The 19,207-nt window shown below is 37.5% G+C and overlaps 1 protein-coding gene across 14 annotated transcripts in view; it reads right to left on the bottom strand.

The window, feature by feature from the left end:
• The window catches only part of CLOCK (clock circadian regulator), a 64,443-nt gene that overhangs the window by 37,938 nt on the left and 7,298 nt on the right, over positions 1 to 19,207 (bottom strand). For 8 of the 14 annotated variants that reach the window (XM_071432371.1, XM_071432368.1, XM_071432357.1 and 5 more), the window contains exons 2-3: positions 16,071 to 16,172; positions 13,829 to 13,915 (exon numbers count right to left, since the gene is read on the bottom strand). The gene's annotated coding sequence lies outside the window, so the exon portion shown is untranslated. Of the gene's footprint in view, positions 1 to 4,069; positions 4,142 to 13,828; positions 13,916 to 15,398; positions 15,992 to 16,070; positions 16,173 to 19,207 lie in introns of those variants that run through there. The other 6 variants (XM_071432359.1, XM_071432363.1, XM_071432365.1 and 3 more) reach the window with 5 other exon arrangements.

Genomic DNA, 19,207 nt, shown 5'->3' with positions numbered 1-19,207 from the left:
GCAATACAGTTTTCCAGCCCTACAGTTTCTTCAAACAGAAATTGATTTACTTCTTTAATACAATCTGATTTCTCTGCTATAATCCAATTTTGCCAGGGGAGCAAAATAGTTATTAAAATCATTGAGGATTAGCTGTAGAGAAGATCTTGTTTAAAGAATCAAAGCCACAGCACCCAGTGCCCTGCAGAGCTCTTAACACTGGTCACTCAGCAGGGTAAGAAAGACCAAGAGCAGAAACATCACACTGAGCAAACAGCTGAGCAGAACCTGACTCCCAGTGTAAGCACAGTGTCAGAAGCCCTCTTCATTATAGAGATTCTGAAGATAATTATAAACCTTTCTGACACTTCTTTCCACGAGCTTCTGATCACTTGGATAATGAATTTCTGGGGTTTTACTCTACTAGGACATCATATCATAATTAGGACAAGCAGAGATCCAGCCATTATCTCCTGCCCAGAATAGAACATCACTATCATTCATATTGTCCATTTTGCTTTTTGCTTCATTGGATCACCTCCAGCCCAGACATTTTTCTCTTTACCTTCCTCTTTTTTGGAGGTGGAGTAGAGGGGAGAAGAAAAAGAAGAAATTTGTCCTGCTTTATTTCTCTCCAGGAACCATAGCATTCTGTAGAGCAAGAGATCTTTAGACAGGTAAACCATAAGCACTTGCTATCTAATCACATATATTTTGGCCTAATAGAACAAGTAAGCAGCTTTCAAGGTAGTTGCTCCTTTGCTTGCAATGGTATATATACCAACAGAAAGCAAATTAGGGGAATGACTGATTAATCTTTTCTTGCTGATCAAAGGCTGTCTGTGAAAATACTGGTTTTGTCTCCTTTTTTACCTCAAAAAAAAAGAAAAAGGGCAATTGGAAAAAAAATCAAAAGATGGGGCTTAAAGGAACTTCAAGGAACTCTGCTCAAACTTTGCAGCTGAAGAGCTGGTTATTCCAGCAGCTGGGAACAGTCACATATTGCAAGCTTTCCTCTACCACACCAATAAATCAGTTTTTGGTCTGTGCTTGCACAGAAGAGATGACAACATCCTAGAAATGTCATTTTCTGAGATAAAACATGCTATAGCAGCAGGTGTTCATCTTCCAGTGCTTCAGAGGACAAACAATGAGAGGGCTGCTTCTAGCATGGATGGATCCCAGATGGCTTTTAATAGGAAAATTTTGAGTGGCCATGAGTAGTCTGCTGTGGATGAGCAGCTTCCTTAGGTCCATCACCTTCTCAAGGAGTATTCAAGGATATATAGTGGAGAAAGTGCAGTAGAACAGAAGACTGGTGGTGTGGGTTGCCATTACCTGAATAGCAGCCTCACATCTGCTACTGAAGGACTTTTGGTAAGAGGGTAAGTCCAAGCAGTCTACAGGAGAGATTACATGCCTGTTAGAAGGCCTGTTATGGTAGTAGTTAGTGATATCACCAATTTAGTTGATTTATAATGACATTTGAAAGAGTGCATACTATTTGTGTACCATCATACACAGTCCACAGCAGCTAAAAGAGGCTACAGATCCCCTTGAATAGCAGAAAACATGACAACAGAGGTAAAGAGAGGTTAAGTTCTTAGAAATGGTTTGTCACACAGATGTGCCCTGGTCTACTCCCTAACAAGGTAATGGACCTAAACAAGCTGCTCAAACAAATTTGCTCAAAAGTCACCGCAAATAATATCTTCATAGAAAAATTAATTCTGAGATTTACAGGAAAAAGCAATTCTCTCCTGCATGCTTCGTGTATTAGACTGTCCCACCACCAGGAGAGAGATTTCTCTAGGAATTGGGACTGACCACATTTGCAATTTCCATCTCTCTAGCTCACAGAAAAAGAAGACACTCCTTTGCTCCAGATCATTTGGGTTGATCTCTGCTTGACCAGCTGTTCTGCAGCCACTCTTCTACCCTCCTCTGCAGTCTGTATCTCTTTCCCCTTACTCAACACAGAGATGGCCCCATAGCTCCCTCCCTGATACAGTGCAGATCCCTAATCCTGGCCCAGACTGCGGTGAAGATGCATGCAAGAAAGCTCTAGTAAGCCTCAGACCTTTACCTGAGCTACAGTGATTACACACTGGTGGAGTTTGCAGTCCAGAGGGATGTGAATCAGGTGAGCAGTAAAGTTCGGCCTCTGGAGCAAGCCAGTACAAACCCCAGGGAAACTGCCCTCAAGGACAATGGAGAGCAACAAGCTGGCAGATCTGTAAGGATGACCTCCATAGAGCACAAGAGCGAATGATCTCCAGGCACAAGAAATCAGGCAAAGAAGACAAGACTCTAGCAAGGATGAGAAGAGCCTGCTGGTCAAACTAAAGGGCAAGACATAAACGCATCCCTCTACTCTGTCCCAGGACAGGTATCCCGGGAAGAGTAGAGGGATGCAGCCCAGTTGTGAAGGAATGGGATGAGGGAGGCCATGGTGAAGCTGGAGCTGAACTTGACAAGGGATGCAAAGCATAACACAAACAACATCCATAGCTATATTAACCAGAAAAGGAAGGTCAAAGAAAGTGTACACACCTACTAAACAAGGCTGGTAAACTGGTAACAACAGATAAGGAGAAGGCTAAGGTACTCAACAACTTCTTTGCTTCAGTCTTGGCTTGCAACCTCTCTTCCTATCCTTCTTAAATGGATGGACTGCAAGACAGAAACTAGAGGAACAAAGTCCCTTCCTCTGTAAGGGAAGATCAGATTCGTGATCACCTGAGGAACCTGATTATACGTTAAGTCCATGACACCTGATAAGATGCATCCTGGAGTCCTGAGGGAATTGGTTGATGTATTTGCACAGCCATTCTCCATATTATTTGAAAAGTCATGGCAATTGAGCTAAGTTCCAGGTGACTGGAAAAAGGGAAACATTGAAACCAGATGATCTTTATGGTGCCTTCCAGCCTAAACTATTTTATAATACATTCAAACTTGGCCCACACTTGCCCATGTATCCCACTGATCTGGTCTCTGACTCACCAAACTGACTTCTCCAAACATCCTCAGACCTGCTACCTCATCAGGAATTCTCTAGCAATCTGGGCTCTTGGCCTGAGCCTGGCTTCCCTCCAGTTCCCTGGGGGTGACCAGGAAAGCACTCAGCAGGTTGCCAGGTGTCTAATAATTGGTTCTTGGCTGTGGGGTGCTGAAGCACTTACCAGGCCTTTTTCCCCTACATCCCTTTCTAGGCTGTATTATCTTCACCTTCCAAGATTCCAGCTAACCACACTTATAAACAGCTGAGGTGTTGTTTATGTGCCTCCATCAAACTACTAACAAAGATACTAAAAGAAAGTGATACAATACAAATTTTCGGAGTCGTCAATAAACAAGCTCCCCAAATCAGAAAAACAAAAAGGACAATAAGAAATAGTACCAACTCAAGTTTATAACATAAATTTGAAAGGCAGCATTTAGTAACCTAGCCATCAGAACCAGCCATTATTCTTCCGTAGTCTCATTTAAAATATTTTCTCAGTCATTTGTATACAGTTCCTTACAAGAGATTCCCCTCCTTCAATAACAAAGCTGTAAAAGTGAGTGGAAAAAATAATGTTTGCAAATCATGTGCAACTAGTCTGTACAAAAAAAGATAGCAGCTACATGTTATGATCCCACTTGCTCCCATTTTTTTAAGGCCTCACTCTTCCTTGGCTTCCACTGGAGGTGCACATCCCTTTAGCTCTGGTCACATACTGAAGCAGATTTATGAAACTATGTGTTTAAAAGAACACACATATCACACAATTTTAATAAGAACAAAATAATAAAGAAGACATTTTAAAAGTGTGGCTCCACCTATCTTTGAAAATTGGCACAGCCAAGAAACATTACCCCTCTATAAAGAGCAGGAACATCTTAGCTACATCTCCCACTCCTGGTTCCATAATACGGTACCCTGGGTTAGACTTGAGTATGTGTTGTGTTTGCACATCTAAAATACAATATATATTTCATAATCAAGTCTGGCTTAAAAGTACTCCTACTGTCTCTTTAAATGGTGCTTAACACAAAACCAGTACTTCACAACAGGAGTTTAGGTCAAGATGAGCCAATTACTAACCTGTTAGCGTTACCATTCAAAACTGAAAACTTCCACATCCCTGCGGAAATCTCCATTTCCTTTGATGGAATGCTGAGAAGATACAACCTGTAGTCAGCTAACCCACTGAAGAACAGACCCTTAATTAAAGCTCATTGTGCTGAAGAAAAAAGTGCAATAGATGGTCTAAGATCTGCAGTCTGCTATTCTCTAACAGGACACATGTAAACTTGGTACATTTCACAATGAACAAATAAAACCAAACTTCCTTCTTCCAGTCTCTTAGATGGAATTGAGAAGGTAGACAATTGACAAGTTTTTTCCAAAGTTCAAAAGATGAAAAAATTACACACACACATTCTGAAGTTTAAATTCACATTGAATATTATAACTATCCATAAAATTATTTACTACCTACAAATAATTTTTTCTACAGAATAAAGTTATCAGACAATAAAAAAAATCTTTACTTGATGATTTCTCAATATTAACAGAAATTTAAAGAAAAAACTTTAAAATAACACTACCAATATATCTATCCTGGAGTTAAAAACACTTTGATATAATTAATCCAATTAAAAATGTGCATATTTATGAAACTGAGCATTATAAATTTTAGATGTTTGGTATCATACACAAATGTTAGTTTAACAATCAATTTTTCTAAAGTGGTTTGTCACATTTTCATCAAAGCAAAAATACTATGAAGAATCCTAACAAATGAAACCAAAGAAGAAAAATTTATTAAACATTTAATTCCTATACCAGAAAATAAACATGGCAATTCACCAAGAAATGAGACAGATCAGAGTCAAACATTGGTTTTCCTCTACCCCAATAATAAAAGGGAAGAATGACTAGATACAGAAAGTCAACTACTTTTTGAAAACTGTCCTGGAGAAAATTAATTATCTATTTCAACAGACATAATTATTACACATTCAAAGCAAGATAACACCAAGAAAATTCTTCTTCCATTCCATGCAAAATTTCTGTTTGGTGTTGATATAAATGCAGGCTTAAGTTTAGAAAATGAGACTTTATCATTGTTGTTATTACTGCAACAACACTCAGCTATCCACCTCAATTACTCTTCCTGAAATACATGAACCTACATATTACATGAGCACTTCAACCGCCAGACTTTTAGCATGCAGGTATGTCTTAAAAGTTGGGAAAGGAAGCTAAAAAGAGATAATGAAATTCACACAATTGAATCTTTCCAAAATTCAATCCTAGACCAGAAAAAAACACCCAATTAAGATTTATTAGCTTTTACATTCAAATGACCAGTTCTACTTTTTACATAAAGAAAGAGAAAACTTCAGTCAAAATTTCCTGCTGTGTTCTCATTATGCCATTCTGAAACTTTCAGAAATCAAGAAAGTCAACAGTTGACCAAGAGGGTCTGTAAGAAGAGATGCAAATTATTTCTGCACCTAATGCCTTTATGACAGAATCACAGAATGGTTTAGGCTGGGAGGGACCACAGTGGGTCACCCCATCCAACCTCCCTGCTCACGCATGGTCATCCTAGAGCACAGTGCACAGGGTTGTGCGAGACAGTTCCGGAATACTTCCAGTGAGGGAGACTCCAAAGACTCCCTGGAAATCTGTTCCTGTGCTTGTTCACCTCCACAGTAAAGAAGTTCTTCTTCTTCTTCCTCTTCAGTAGTTCTCTGGGTTCTCCTTTTTGCCATTTCTGAAGAGCAGGGTGACATCTGCTTTCTTCCAGTCCTCAGGTACTTCTGATTGCCCTGACCTCTCGTGAGCAGCCTCATTATAGAGTCCACCAGCTCTCTTAGCACTTGCTGATGCAATCCATCAGGGCCTATAGACTTGTGAATGTTCAGTTTACCTGGGTGTTCTCTAACCCAATCCTCCTTGACCTCCTTGAAGGAAAGTCTTCCCTCCAACATTCCTTTACCCAGGTCTCGTGAATCAGATATTCTGGAGAGCTGGTCTTGCCAGCAAAGATCAATGCAAAGAAGTTGTTCACTGTCTGCACCTTTTCTTCATCCTCTGTCACCAGGGTCCCTTTCCATTTAGTAAGACGCCCTCATTATCTTAGGTTTTTCTTTTGTTATTTATGTATTCGAAGAAGCCCTTCTTGTTGTCCTTGACATTCTCAATCAGATTTAATTCCAGGAGGGTCTTGGCCCTTCCTGCCATGTTTCTACTTTGACAAGTACTTTATATTGATTCCAAGCAGTCTGCCCCTGCTTCCATTTCCTGCGTATTTCCTGATTAAACTTGAAAAATGACAACAGTTTTTTATTCATTCATGCAGGTCTCCTGCCCCCTTTGTCCAACTTCTTGCTTATTGTTCTTGAGCCTTAAAGGAGTCATGCTTGAATGCCAACCAGCTCTCTTGGACTCCTGTTCCCATGGGATTCTTTCAAGAAGATCCCTGAAGAGGCAGAAGTTAGCTCTCCTGAAGTCCATGGCTGTAATCTTACTTGCTGCCCTGCTTCATCCTCACCCTTTACAGTCCATAAAGGATATAGCTTATGAGTCTTAAATCAGTTTTAAGAGACATCAAATTATTTTATATCATCAACTTACTCCTTTTAGATACAATTATCTAGTTATCCAGAAACATCTTCCTGCTGCTCAGTTATGCCCACATGAAAAAGTGATGGGAGGGGTCAGAGGGGAACTGGCACACCAGTTCCAGACAACTAAAAAACATGCCAGACAACTAAACAAAATGAACTCAAGGGATTTTTGTAGGTGGTTTTGTTTTGTTGGGTTGTTTTTTTTTTTTGCTTGTTTTGCCCTCTTTTCTGTGGTTGGTTTTCTCTAAATAGGAGACAAAGACTTATTCCTAACTCATGGTCAGGGTATTTACTACCTAGATTGTGGGAGAAGTAAGACTAAGTACTTCCTCTGAATCTGTCCACAGATAAAGAATTACCACATGAAAGACAGCAAGAGCAATACCCACAGACCACACAGGTAACTACATGGCTATAGAGACCAGGCACTTCACACCCTAACAGCTACTTTTGTTTGTAAGCACTTTTACCAATCTCCTTGATCAAGCCAAAAGTTTGTGTAATGTTAGCCTTTGATCATTACTCTGACCACTCATTTCCATGGCCACATTAAATTTCCTCTCTTCAGCTAGCAAAGACAATCTGATGAATGATTTATACCAACATCAACTACTTGTAACACTTTAAATTGTGCAGGTATACCAAATGGACATAATTTTTTTTTAATTGACAACAGTTGCTAACAGCAACGCCCAAGAATATATGACAGGTGTTTTAGAAAGCCAATATTTTATTTGAAATTTAATTATCTATATCACACAGAAATGCATACATGTAAGTAAAAACACGTCTAAAAATATTTAGTGCTAGTCACCACTTTACTTTTTACAAGTTGATTGCACAATCCATGATCTGTGCAGCTGTGGAAGTGCTTCTGGTACCTAAATTTCCCAGCATGGGTGACTCATGCACAGCTAAATTATTCTGTTAGGCTCTTGTGAAGAGTGGACTGTTTGCCTGCCTGAAAAATGGAGTAGGCAGTGTATTTCACTGGAAGCATCTTCAAAATGAAAGAAGTGAGACTTCACATTTCCATAAAATGAGACAGTTGGAAAATTTTAAGCTACAACACTGAAGTGCAGTCCAAGTCAAAAATTACCAAACAAGCAGCTCCTCCTCCTCCCTACCTCCACCCACCACTTTTCCCAGAAGTCCTGCACATCATTTTGAAGACCAGAAAATGGTAACAAAAGGAAAATGAATGAGGTAACTGAAAAAAGGACAAAACAAAACATGGGAAGCACTAGGGGATGGTCATTTCAGTGTATTTCCACTGTAAGAGAAGAGCAGGTTTGGGACCACCTGATGAAACTGAATAGGCAAGTCTATGGGACCTGATGAGATGATGTTGCCATGCCACTCTCCATCACACCTGAAAAGCCATGGCAGTCACACAAAAACCCTGTTGACTGGAATAACAGAAACATCAGTCCTATTTTTTAAAAAAAGGGAGATATGAAGATCCAGGGAACCACAGAACAATGAGCCTCACCTCTGCGTCTGGGAAGATCGTGGAAGCAATTTTAAGGCACATACAACACAAGCAGGTGATCAGAGACAGCCAGCACAGCTTTACTGAGGGCAAATCATGCCTGACCAATCTGGTGGCCTTCTATGATGGAGCAACAGCTGACAAGGTTAAGACCAACCAATGTCATCCAAAGACTTCTGTAAGGCTTTTGACATGGTCCCACTCAAGATCTTTTTCACCAAATTGGAGAGACATAGGTTTAAATGGTGGACTGTTGGAGGGAAAACTAACTGGATGGATGGATGGACACAGACAGAGAGTTGTGGTGAATGACTCTATGTCCAAATCAAGGCCAGTGACAAGGGGTGACTGTATCCAGCTCTCGGATCCTCAACACAAGAAAGACATGGATCTGTTAAAGCAAGCCCAGAGGAGGCCACAAAGATGATCAGAAGACTGGAGCACCTCTCCTATGGAAGACAGGCTGAGAGAGCTGAGGTTCTCCAGCCTGAAGCAGAGAAGGCTCCACAGAAAACTCACTGCAGCCTTCCAGTACTTGGAAGGGGGCTTTTAAAAAGGAGGGAGAGCAACTTTTTACACAAGCAGATACAGAACAAAGAGGAACAGTTTAAAACTAAAAGAGCAAAGATATAGATTAGATGCTAGTAAAAAATTCTTTATTCAGAAGGTGCTGAGGCATTGGAACAGGTTTTCCAGAGAAGTTGTGGATGGCCTATCCCTGGAAGTGTTCAAAGCCAGGTTGGATGTGATCCTGAGCAACCTGATCAAGTGAATGGCATTCCCTACTCATGGAGGAGAGGGATTGGAACTGGATGATCTTTGAGGTCCAAACCAACCCTATGATTCTATCAAAAAAATATGTGGCAAAACACACTTCTGTATTAGCATGCTTGCTATTATATTCCTATGGTTAACAGGACTTTAACAGGAGTAAAGAACTTAATTTTCTAGCATTATAGTGCCTGCCAGATCTTTCCGTTTATCCCTCAATACAACTACCTGTTATTGAAAAAACAAGCTTACACTGTGAAAAAATCCTCAACACTATACTTAGAGAAATCCAGATTTTAATTTCACTAAAGAAAACACTGGAGTTACTCTTTTGTCAGAACAAAAGAAGAAGCCCAGAAGAATCTGGGCTCAACTGGAATTACTGTTGCAAGACTTGAGATAAAGGACAAGTACTTCATGTCACAAGGGCAAGAAGTGCCTTAATAGGGAAATGGACCCCGCCCCCCAAAAAAAAAGAAAAAACAAACCCAACCAACCAAACCAAAACAGAAACACAACTCCCAAAAAAGCAACAAACCAGAAGAGTTTTGCAATTGATACAGAGAGGAAATAACTCTTGTTTTGGCTTAAGAATAAACAAAACTAAGACAAAAACAAGTTTAGTTTTATTGTCCCTAGCAACTTTCAGCAAAACACTCAGTAACCACTTTGGATATAGATGCTAAGTATCTTTTTGCCACCCTGCTACAAGCAAGAACCAAAGGAAATAAAACCAGCCAGCATCCAGTCACATTGGACTTGTTCAGGTAGAAAATTACATTCTTGTAACAAAAGAGATAGTGCTGCATGAACTAATCAAAAACAGCAATGCAGCAACAGAAAAAAAAGTATATAAAATCAACTCAAAATTTAATTTAATTTTACTATAATCACTCAGCATATATTCTTAAAAGGAAATAAAGGAAGAATATCTTAATTCAAACATTAGAGCACTGAATACAACTGAATTTCTGAATGTTCAGGAAACAAAGCTCTAAGAAAAATTATAGTTTAAAGTAACACTAACATTTAACATTTTTAACAGCCTGTGTTTCTAAAACCTTATTTATGTAGATAACAAATTTTCTCACTTTTCCTTTCTTCTCCTGAGCAGTAGAAGCATGCACTCCCTCCTCTGAAACCTTCAGAGCTTGTGCTAAGTCCAGAAAACCTACTGAAATCACCTTCTGAGGATCACCAGAGAAACAGCAAAGGACAAACAACAAATTCCTTCTTCTCATGTACCAGTATCACCTTCAAAATATTGGTTCCAGTCAATTTAATTGTAAATAAATTGATTAATTATGATGAGAATATTACTCTTCAGGCACAGGGAATTTTCATAATGAAGCCTGTTAATACCTTGCAGACTAATTCAATGCTCATAGTAAAATTCTGTCATGTGTCTCCCATTCCTTCAAAAATATTTTAAGATCATGCTATTGACTCAAAGACAAAACCTATCAGGAAATTCTACACCAAGCTCTTAAAAACTTTGCAGTTACGATATTTAAGATAAGAATTTTCAGGATTAGATTAAGCGTGGGGAAAGGTCAAAAATTCAACTCCTTTTTTGGAAATTCAGATTCTATTCTGACACCCCATATAAACTCTACAAAGTTTCAAATGTGTCCTCAAAGTGATTTCTGTGAGAACTATTAGTCCTTTTTACCATCTAAAATACCCAACAAAAAAATCGTATCAACTACTTAGGGCTACATTTGCGTGCCTTTAAACTCCCTTCCTCCGTTTTTTAATTTTTATCTTCTACAATTCCCAAGTTTTTCTTTCACAGAACATTATTTCTGTGTACCAAGATACTTGTTTCTGAATGCTCATTTCCTGCCCCTCAAAGTCTTCTCTACACTCTTGAGATCCCAAGGTTTAGGGGAGCTCCCTGTCTGACCGTCCAGGAGTCACACTGGCAGTCACTGCCACCATCAGAGACCCTCCCTGCTGGGACAGAGGCCCCTTCCCAGTGGGTGCTTCTATCCCTCACAGGGCTCTTTGCTCAATTAACAAAACCTGACTTTGATCATCTAGCACTTAAATCCCTAAAAGCAACACTAAGAAATATTTATAAAAGTATTATAGCTATTTCAATCTACAATGAATATATCAGTTATAAAAAAACCAAAATTACAATCAGATTTTACTTAATTCCCTTCTGCTCACATTGTGAGAATGGTTTCAAAGACCTAGGATCTTGCTAGTGGCCATGAAACACTGGTACTAAGGAATGGGACAACAAAAGTTATCAATATTCAAGGAAATCCTGAAACTAACATGAATTTTATGTTCAGGCTATATGCTAACAGGGAAATGAAAACAGCTGTATTGTATTTAAGCATTCATTCAAGCTTGAAACAGTTTACTTATACCAAACACATGAAAAATACACAAACAGAGCACTTCAACATAACAGTGAAATATTCTTAAGGCAAGATTACTTCATGAGGAGTCTTCAGAACTTACTGGCTTATAACTCACATTTTGACTCTCAACGTTTTTCTTCAGTTTAAATTGAGGCTTATATCTCAATTCTGAACAAATTAAATAATACTGAAAATAACTTCATTGTTTTTATTAAAGCCAGTGATTTTTTTCAAACAGTTTCAAAATGCTGCTGCTACTTATGCTGTTACAAGCTTAATAGTTTTGGGTGGATATTAATGATTATATTTTTAAAGACAGTAGGTTGAAACATCCCTATCAACAGAAATCTTCATTGAATATTGGAAATTTTCTGGAGAAAATGCTGAAAGCCAAGGTCGAGATTCTGCAAATATCTAATAAACAAGAAACATAGCTGAATTTAGTCCTAATTACTGGCTAAGATGTGTGAGATATTATACTACAGTTAAGCATGCAAAATTCTTGGGAAACTCTGAACTTAAAATTAAACAGGGCAGATGGAGACTACTCTTTCAACTGCTATTTCAAGATAAAATGATTTAACACCAGCACCTAAATATTACTCAGATTTTCAACACCTTAACAACTGAGGAATTCATTCCAGGCCAAAAAAAAAAAAAAAGTCTGTCATGATTCATGACAGCTAAGGCACAAAAAAGGGTAATAACTGCAAAAACCTGCAAAGACCATCTCTTTTTCATTTTTTGTGTTGCTCTTACTTAATGACTGCCATAAAACACTGGCCTTGGGGTTTTATCAATGCAGATGAGCAGCTCAAGCAAAACACCTGGGGTGGGAAGCATACATATTTTCAAATTCTATACAAAAATTATAAAATTAAAGAAATCAGAAGACTCCTCTGTTTAACAATTTAAAAATACAAGCGCAGAAAAAACACCAACTAATCCATCAGAATTACAAAAAGCAGGTACAATTTAATCGTTTGAACCACTATCATTTACAGAATTTATTTGTCTCATCAACACAGTTTATATTACAAAAATTGAAAAGAAGTATTTCTGGCACTTCAAAACTTTTCAAAATCAGCACCCAAACTCATGGCTGTACTTGAAGCATAGATACATGTCTTAGAGGTTCACTGCCCTCATCTACTGACCTATAACCAAAGTGAACAACTATGGCTCTGTCCCCATTAGAAAGTAACCTGAAACCGTAGAAATGGATCAGTAGATCAAAGCAGCTGGTGCTGACACTCCTATGCTAGCTGTTCAAGAGGCTTTATTTTGGATTAGATTTCATCTGGTCTCCAGAAGCAAACATCACTATCACATGGACCATTCAAATTTTTCCAGGAATTTCATGATTGATGCAGAACTCCATGTCCCCAGTAGAGACAGAACAGCACTCTGCCCCTGCAGCAGAACTCACAGACTAGTGTTCTGAGAAAGAAATATAGTTCAAACACACTGAGCCAAGCAAATGGTAAGGAGAGACAACAGTGAGATTTTCTCCAAAGCAGTTTTAATCATCCAAATCGCAATTGTAATGCATACATTGGAGTTAAACCCTACCTTTTCAAACCAGACTAATCAAAAGAGATGTCATGTCATAAACAGAATACTTGATGGCACTGAAAGACTTCAGAAAATTCTGTAAGCAGTCTTCTTAATGCCTCACAATTGAAAAACAAAAACATGATAAAAGACTATTTACTGGGTTCCACAAAAAATTTATTTCCTCTGTGCCACAATTCAGCAGAAGACATAAATCTAGATATCCCTATTTCTTAGGCTTCATTTCTCTTTTCTTCACTTATTTACTTCATCTTTTATGTCCTGTTTTCTCACTTCAAATATTTTACTTCTCTTCTTCTTTCTACCTTATTTCTTTCAGCCTTTCTCTCATTTATTTATTCATTTCCTCCTATTACCTGTGCTATTAAATACAGTAAGGGAAACGTAAATATTCTTGCAACTCTGAACTTTTAGACAGAGGTGTCAGTATTGTTTTTCCCCTGGAAAGTCAGATAGTATAATCTGAGAAAGGTTTGTAAGCACTACCACTGTGATTTAACTTCCCCTAACTCAAATTTTAAAAGGGGTTAAGATGATCATGGGCTTACTGCAATGACTCAAATCGATCTCTAAATCCTGTGCTAACCAACTATGGGAATTGAGAAAAATCAGATTAATGACACAGGAATATTAGTCTACTGTAAGACTGAAATTAGCCTGGTTCTAAACATCATCTCAGAGAACAGCCACAGGAACAAAGAAATACTAAGGGAAGCTCATCAAGGGATCTGTGGAATACAATAACTTCATTAAAGAAACATTAGATAAAATATATTTGGTGTATACACAGCTTTTTACCTAAGATGTAAAGCCAGGAATATACTGCTTAATCTCTGCCCTTTATTTTCTGGGCTATGTAATTTACATTATAATTTAATCCTCTAGATTTTAGGTTATATGCCAGAGTTTCTCCAAGAACTGTAAATTACAAATAGGATTTTTTAACCTTTTTTTTTCACATCCAATTAATTCATTAGTTGCTTAGAATAACCAAAATATTCAGACTTACCTAGTTTCACTGATGTTCAGTACACAAGATCCAAAAAGATTTCCAGAAGACTTTGCAAATGAAAGAATGGGCTTCTCTCTACATTTGCTAAATTTAGATGAAAACAAAAAAAATCAGATCTCTTTAGAGCAATTCCTAAAAAAAAAAACTGTCTTTTAAGAAAGATGACACTATACAAATTTTCACATGTACATAATCTGAAAATTTTAAGTATATTATATTGCCTTTCCATTTCAGAACAAATACAGTCTTCATGTTTTAAAAATGTTACTTGAAAAGCAATATCAAAGATGCACAACACATAGAGGTTTTCAGGTTGCTCAAAAAGAAGTATTTCCTAACTTTTAACCACACACAGCCTGCACTGTCCAAAAAAATCAATATTATTATGATAAAATAATGATCTTGAACATTAGAGAATGTTCACATAAAAGCAATAAAGAGAAAAAGCAAAGAATAGAGAAAAACTGAAGGAAAAAAAATCAACAACAGTTATGAAAATATACTGCTGAAGCAGAATTTGAAGGACCAAATCAACAGTGCATGCATGATAAAGTTAAGGAAAAGCACAGAGTACAGAAGAAAATCTTCTTACTCAGTGTTTATACCTGACACTACAATGGAGTCAAGGAGATTAGACCTGTTTACTTCTCACAGTCTAGCTAGAACATGCTCAGTAGCCCTGTCTGCTTATGACTAAAAGGATTTGGAACATATCTACCTCATCTGATTTGGACAGATGAAATGGATTTAGGAAATTCATTGAACTGGTAGAAAACATATTTTCAGAAATCTATCACGATGCCTAATGTAAGTGGGATAGCAGAAAAAAATATTGCAGCATAACAATTTGTTTCTCCTAACACCTTGAGTGCTTGCTCCAGCATATGCAGGTGCTTTATTTTTCCAGTGGCAAAATTTTCATTGCATTTTGCATCAAGAAAAGAGTACATTCCTCCCTCTAAACTCATCCTCAGACACAAACTGATGCTTGGTCAAATTTTAGGTGAAGGAGACATAGAACAGAGATTTAAGTCTTAGTAAATTGTAAGCAACTAAAACCAGGGTTCTGTAACAGAAAGCATCATTAACTACAAGCACTGCTACCTGTAACTCCATTCACGACCATATTTCATGTATGACCAAGCACCTCCAATGCATTATAAGCCACTAGGAATACAGGAAGGCTTTCTGCCAGCAAGACAAAATAATCCCATTTCAACAAGATTGGCACAATGTCTGCTCTACATAAATAGACTGATTTCTTGGGGGTTTTTTGACCCAGTATAAAAGTGTATGTTTTGACACAGTCAAAAAAACAACAGAACATCTGAAAAATAATACCTACTTAGAAAGATGAAACATAAAAACACACACACACGAAGTCTACAGAGGGCCATGGCCATGATCCTCATGATACACTGAATCAAAATCCCTTTGTTGCTCAAAAGATGAACCATAAACAAACTACCCTGCTGCTCTGTGCTTGCCTCTTTGCATGCACAAAGCAATCAGCAACCTTACTGCAAGATACAAGATGGACAAATCTTGCAAAGATGAAAATCTGCACCTCCTGGCCCATCCTCAGCTGGACAGTACACAGTGTCCAATCAAAGAAGCAGGGAAAAGCAACTCTTTCATAAATAAGGTGACATGTGAACAGAGACAGTGGTAATTGAACCCTTTAAGATGCATTCTTCTGTTATATCCTTACATGAATGGGGTATTAAGTCACCTCAACAAGAGCATCTGCAAAAAAAAATCCAAAACAAAACAAAAAAAAAAAGCCAAAAACCAGTACAAAACAAAACAAACAAAAAACCACACCACACAAAAAACCCAAACAAACAAACAAAAAAACCACTCAGAAAAGCAGTGAGCATGGTAGCACATATGCTCATTCACTGCAACACATCCCTGGGAGAGATATTAGATTAGTCTCCAGAAACCACAGGCCACATTAGCACGCTGCACTGCTGGGGACAGTGCCTTCATAAGGTCTGGGCTTTTTCTTCCTTCTAGTTTCCAAGGCAGCTCAGGTACAGTTCAGTTGTTTCATTCCATGCTCCAGTGTACAGGATAAAAGCTTATAAAAAGCTTATTTGAAGTTTATTCTTGCCCACGCACACCATTAATTTAAATCTCAAATTGAAGTGGAATGTCTACCTTGCCTGAGGTTGAAAAAGAGCTGCTTCTCCTTAAAGCATTACTGTTCTAGTAGCAATAATATCTACATACTTACTTAAATTACCTAGAAATACACTGTGCCTTGTAGAGTGGGTGGGTAGCATTAGTAGTCCAAATGTGATGTCATCTGAGTAAAAGTCTTCTTTGGCACGGTCTTCTGAAAAACAACAGAAAACCCATCATTTAATGAAAATCTGTTTGAAAAACCTTTTTGGGGATGAGCCCTTGATTATTTCTCTTTTCTCTCCTGCCATTTCAGTAATTTCATACACATCCTTAAATTGTCAAAAAATTCACTTTCTAATTTTTCTATTCAAGAGAATGATGTAAATACTCATGAAGGAGTATTACAACATTGCACACCACCTTTACATAGCTCTAGCACTGTCTGAAATCCAAACCCATGAGACAAATGTTAACACCAAATTTACAGATGTAATGATGTCTACAAAACATCAATATTACAATTATTTCATTACAATTGCTTCAGGTTGTATTATGACCTTGCAGAATATTAATAATACACTATGCAAACTTCTGGAAAGAAACTGCATCAATAAAATCTTAACTGTGTGTACTATGGTTCAAACAGCACACGTCAACTGCCTCAGCACACAACTAGAAACTCTCAGAGAAGATGGCATGCAAACAGCACAGGACTCCCCTTATCAATCAAACTCCCCTCACTAACAAAAAAGCAATTACAGTAAGATGTGCTGAGCAAAAGCTAACTATACAACAGATTTTTATACACAACCACTCTACTTATTCAACGAAGAAAGAGCTCCCCACCTGCTACAGCTCATTAATTCTGTACTACTACACACCATGCTATATTTTAAATTCACATGCACCAACTTGGTAATATCATCTAACTGATGATAATCCTGCTGGAAAAATCTACTGCTACTGACCGACCCACTGCTGATATTTTCTATTCAGCACTCCCATGTGGCAAAGCATATCCTTTAAGGCATACATAAATCTATTCCCTTCCATTGGATGCAAGGATTGACGGATTTCCTTTGACATAAAATAGCCAAAACAAAGTAACTTCTAAACCCCTGTTCTTTACCACCTTGTCTCCCAGTACATATAACATAGAAAGAAGAAGCTGTCAGCCTGGGGAAGAAGAATGCCAATGTTTGAAGGAGATCTACTGCCAAGTCTAATGGGATAAGAAATACAGACCATTAACACCTACATATGTATTTTTCTAAGTGGTCAAATGACATATGAAATGTTAAAAATCAATGATTTGAATCAAATACCAGCATGTAGATAAGAAATGGCAAAATATATTCTATAGAGCAGGAAGTTAAGGCACATTTTTAAAAAAATCTATGCCAGTTTACGAAACATTATTTTTAGTTCCTCTGTTGACAACATAAAGTTTAATGTAACTCAACCTAAATCAACCATAAATCTAATTGTCTATATAAAGGCAGTACAAATTTAACTAAAATAATTTGGAAAAGCAATTTCAGTTATTTTAGTGAAAAAAGTTTGTAATCCTTTTGACTTGGATAAAACGGTAGTATGTCAATCACCACTGATGGTAACAACTTCTATAGCCCCACTCTCAATTGTACTGAAATTCATATGAAGTCCTCCAGCTTGCAGAAAAATTGTGTGTAATAGAAGGTAGCAACAGAGCAACAGGAATGCCTGAGATGAAATTTTCAGGCACAGATGCCTGTTATTTTGCCACTCACTTTGGAAGCAAGTTCAAGTGACAGCTAAATTTCTTAAAGGGTTAAAAAAAATATCTTATTAGTAGAATTTGTGTCCTAACCTCCCTGCCAAACTGATCAAAACAGTTTGTCATTTTCTCAAATCATTTTCCTGTCTCATTTTTTTTTCTTCAGAAGAGCTAAACCGATCAACATAATCTGTAAGTTTCTACAGATCTTTTTCCTGCTCTATTTCATTAAACCTTCTAGTTACTCCTTCTCTTGATCCAAACTACTTTTCTGATCTCATTATGCTTTCCAGATCCTGAAAAATATTTTGCTTCCTTTCCTCCAAATATGTATATTACTTGGACTTGCTTTATGCTGCCTTTTGCTTCTATATTCTCATATTACTTGTTGCTGATCGATCTTATCATCTTCTTAGAAATGAGAATTTGTTTAATTCACTCACTATGACTCGCTTATTAACTTGAATCCTTGTCCCCCTTTCTGAGGTCACAGTCATCATTTTCTATGTCAGTGAAATTCAGATCACAAGCTTCTCAAGGCTGAAACTCTATCTTATTATCTATGAAACATCATGAAAAGCTCTAGGGCAGCACAAAATGTTTAGCTAATGCTTCTGAGCTGGAAAAAAAGACTATACTAAAAAATGAAGTAGAACATCTTAACAACATAAACAGTTCCAGAAAAATATATGATATGTAAAATTGCTATCAGTGGAACTACCATACCAGCTCTGAACAGTAGTTCTCAAACACACAACTGCTAGTAGTAGCTTGATTACACATAATGGATGTTGCTGCTGTGGATGGCAAGAAAACTTTATTAAATCACATTACTACATTAAAACTGACAGGAAAGTGTGTGTGTGTGTGTGTGTGAGAGAGAGAGAGAGAGAGAGAGAGAGAGAATCTGCATTTCTATTCTGACAGTTCTTGGAAGCTGTGATTCATGCTGCTACTTGCTTTTCTACTCACCGTGGAGGAAAACCCTGTTTCCTTTAGAGTATTTGTTGTTACTATGAAAACTACTTTAAAACAAGCACAAGCATAAAAAAACTATTTTGCAGTTAGTTATCATATTTTTAAATGGACCATTTTAATACTTAAAATCGAGAAATTAAAATTTGTGAAGATTATGAGTCTTGACAAGTATATTTTATATTATACAGCAGAGAATTCTCTAGAAATGAAAGCAGCACAAGCTAATGAAGTTTTCTTCACTTTTAGCATTACTAAGATTTTCAGTTTTTCTAAACCAACCAGCAGGACATGCTACATTTCACTACTAAGACTTCATAAAAACCTCCAAGTTGATTTCAGTCTGCTGTTTATTATGATAAATAAGTAATGCAAATACAGGCCAGACAGGAAAGAAGCTGAGAAATGCCATTCTAGACATAAATTCAGTTCCTGCTTTTCCACAAGTAACTCTGTGTTACAAGACAGAGGAGTGGGCTTACTGGAAATCTGATTTGGGAAATACTGTATTTTGT

Source organism: Agelaius tricolor, unplaced genomic scaffold, assembly GCF_023055355.1.
Source record: "Agelaius tricolor isolate 1412-34295 unplaced genomic scaffold, bAgeTri1.0.p SCAF_8, whole genome shotgun sequence".
NCBI classification, from domain to species: domain Eukaryota; kingdom Metazoa; phylum Chordata; class Aves; order Passeriformes; family Icteridae; genus Agelaius; species Agelaius tricolor.
Note: the sequence above shows the minus strand (reverse complement) of the source record. Positions and strands in the feature narration are given on the sequence as shown.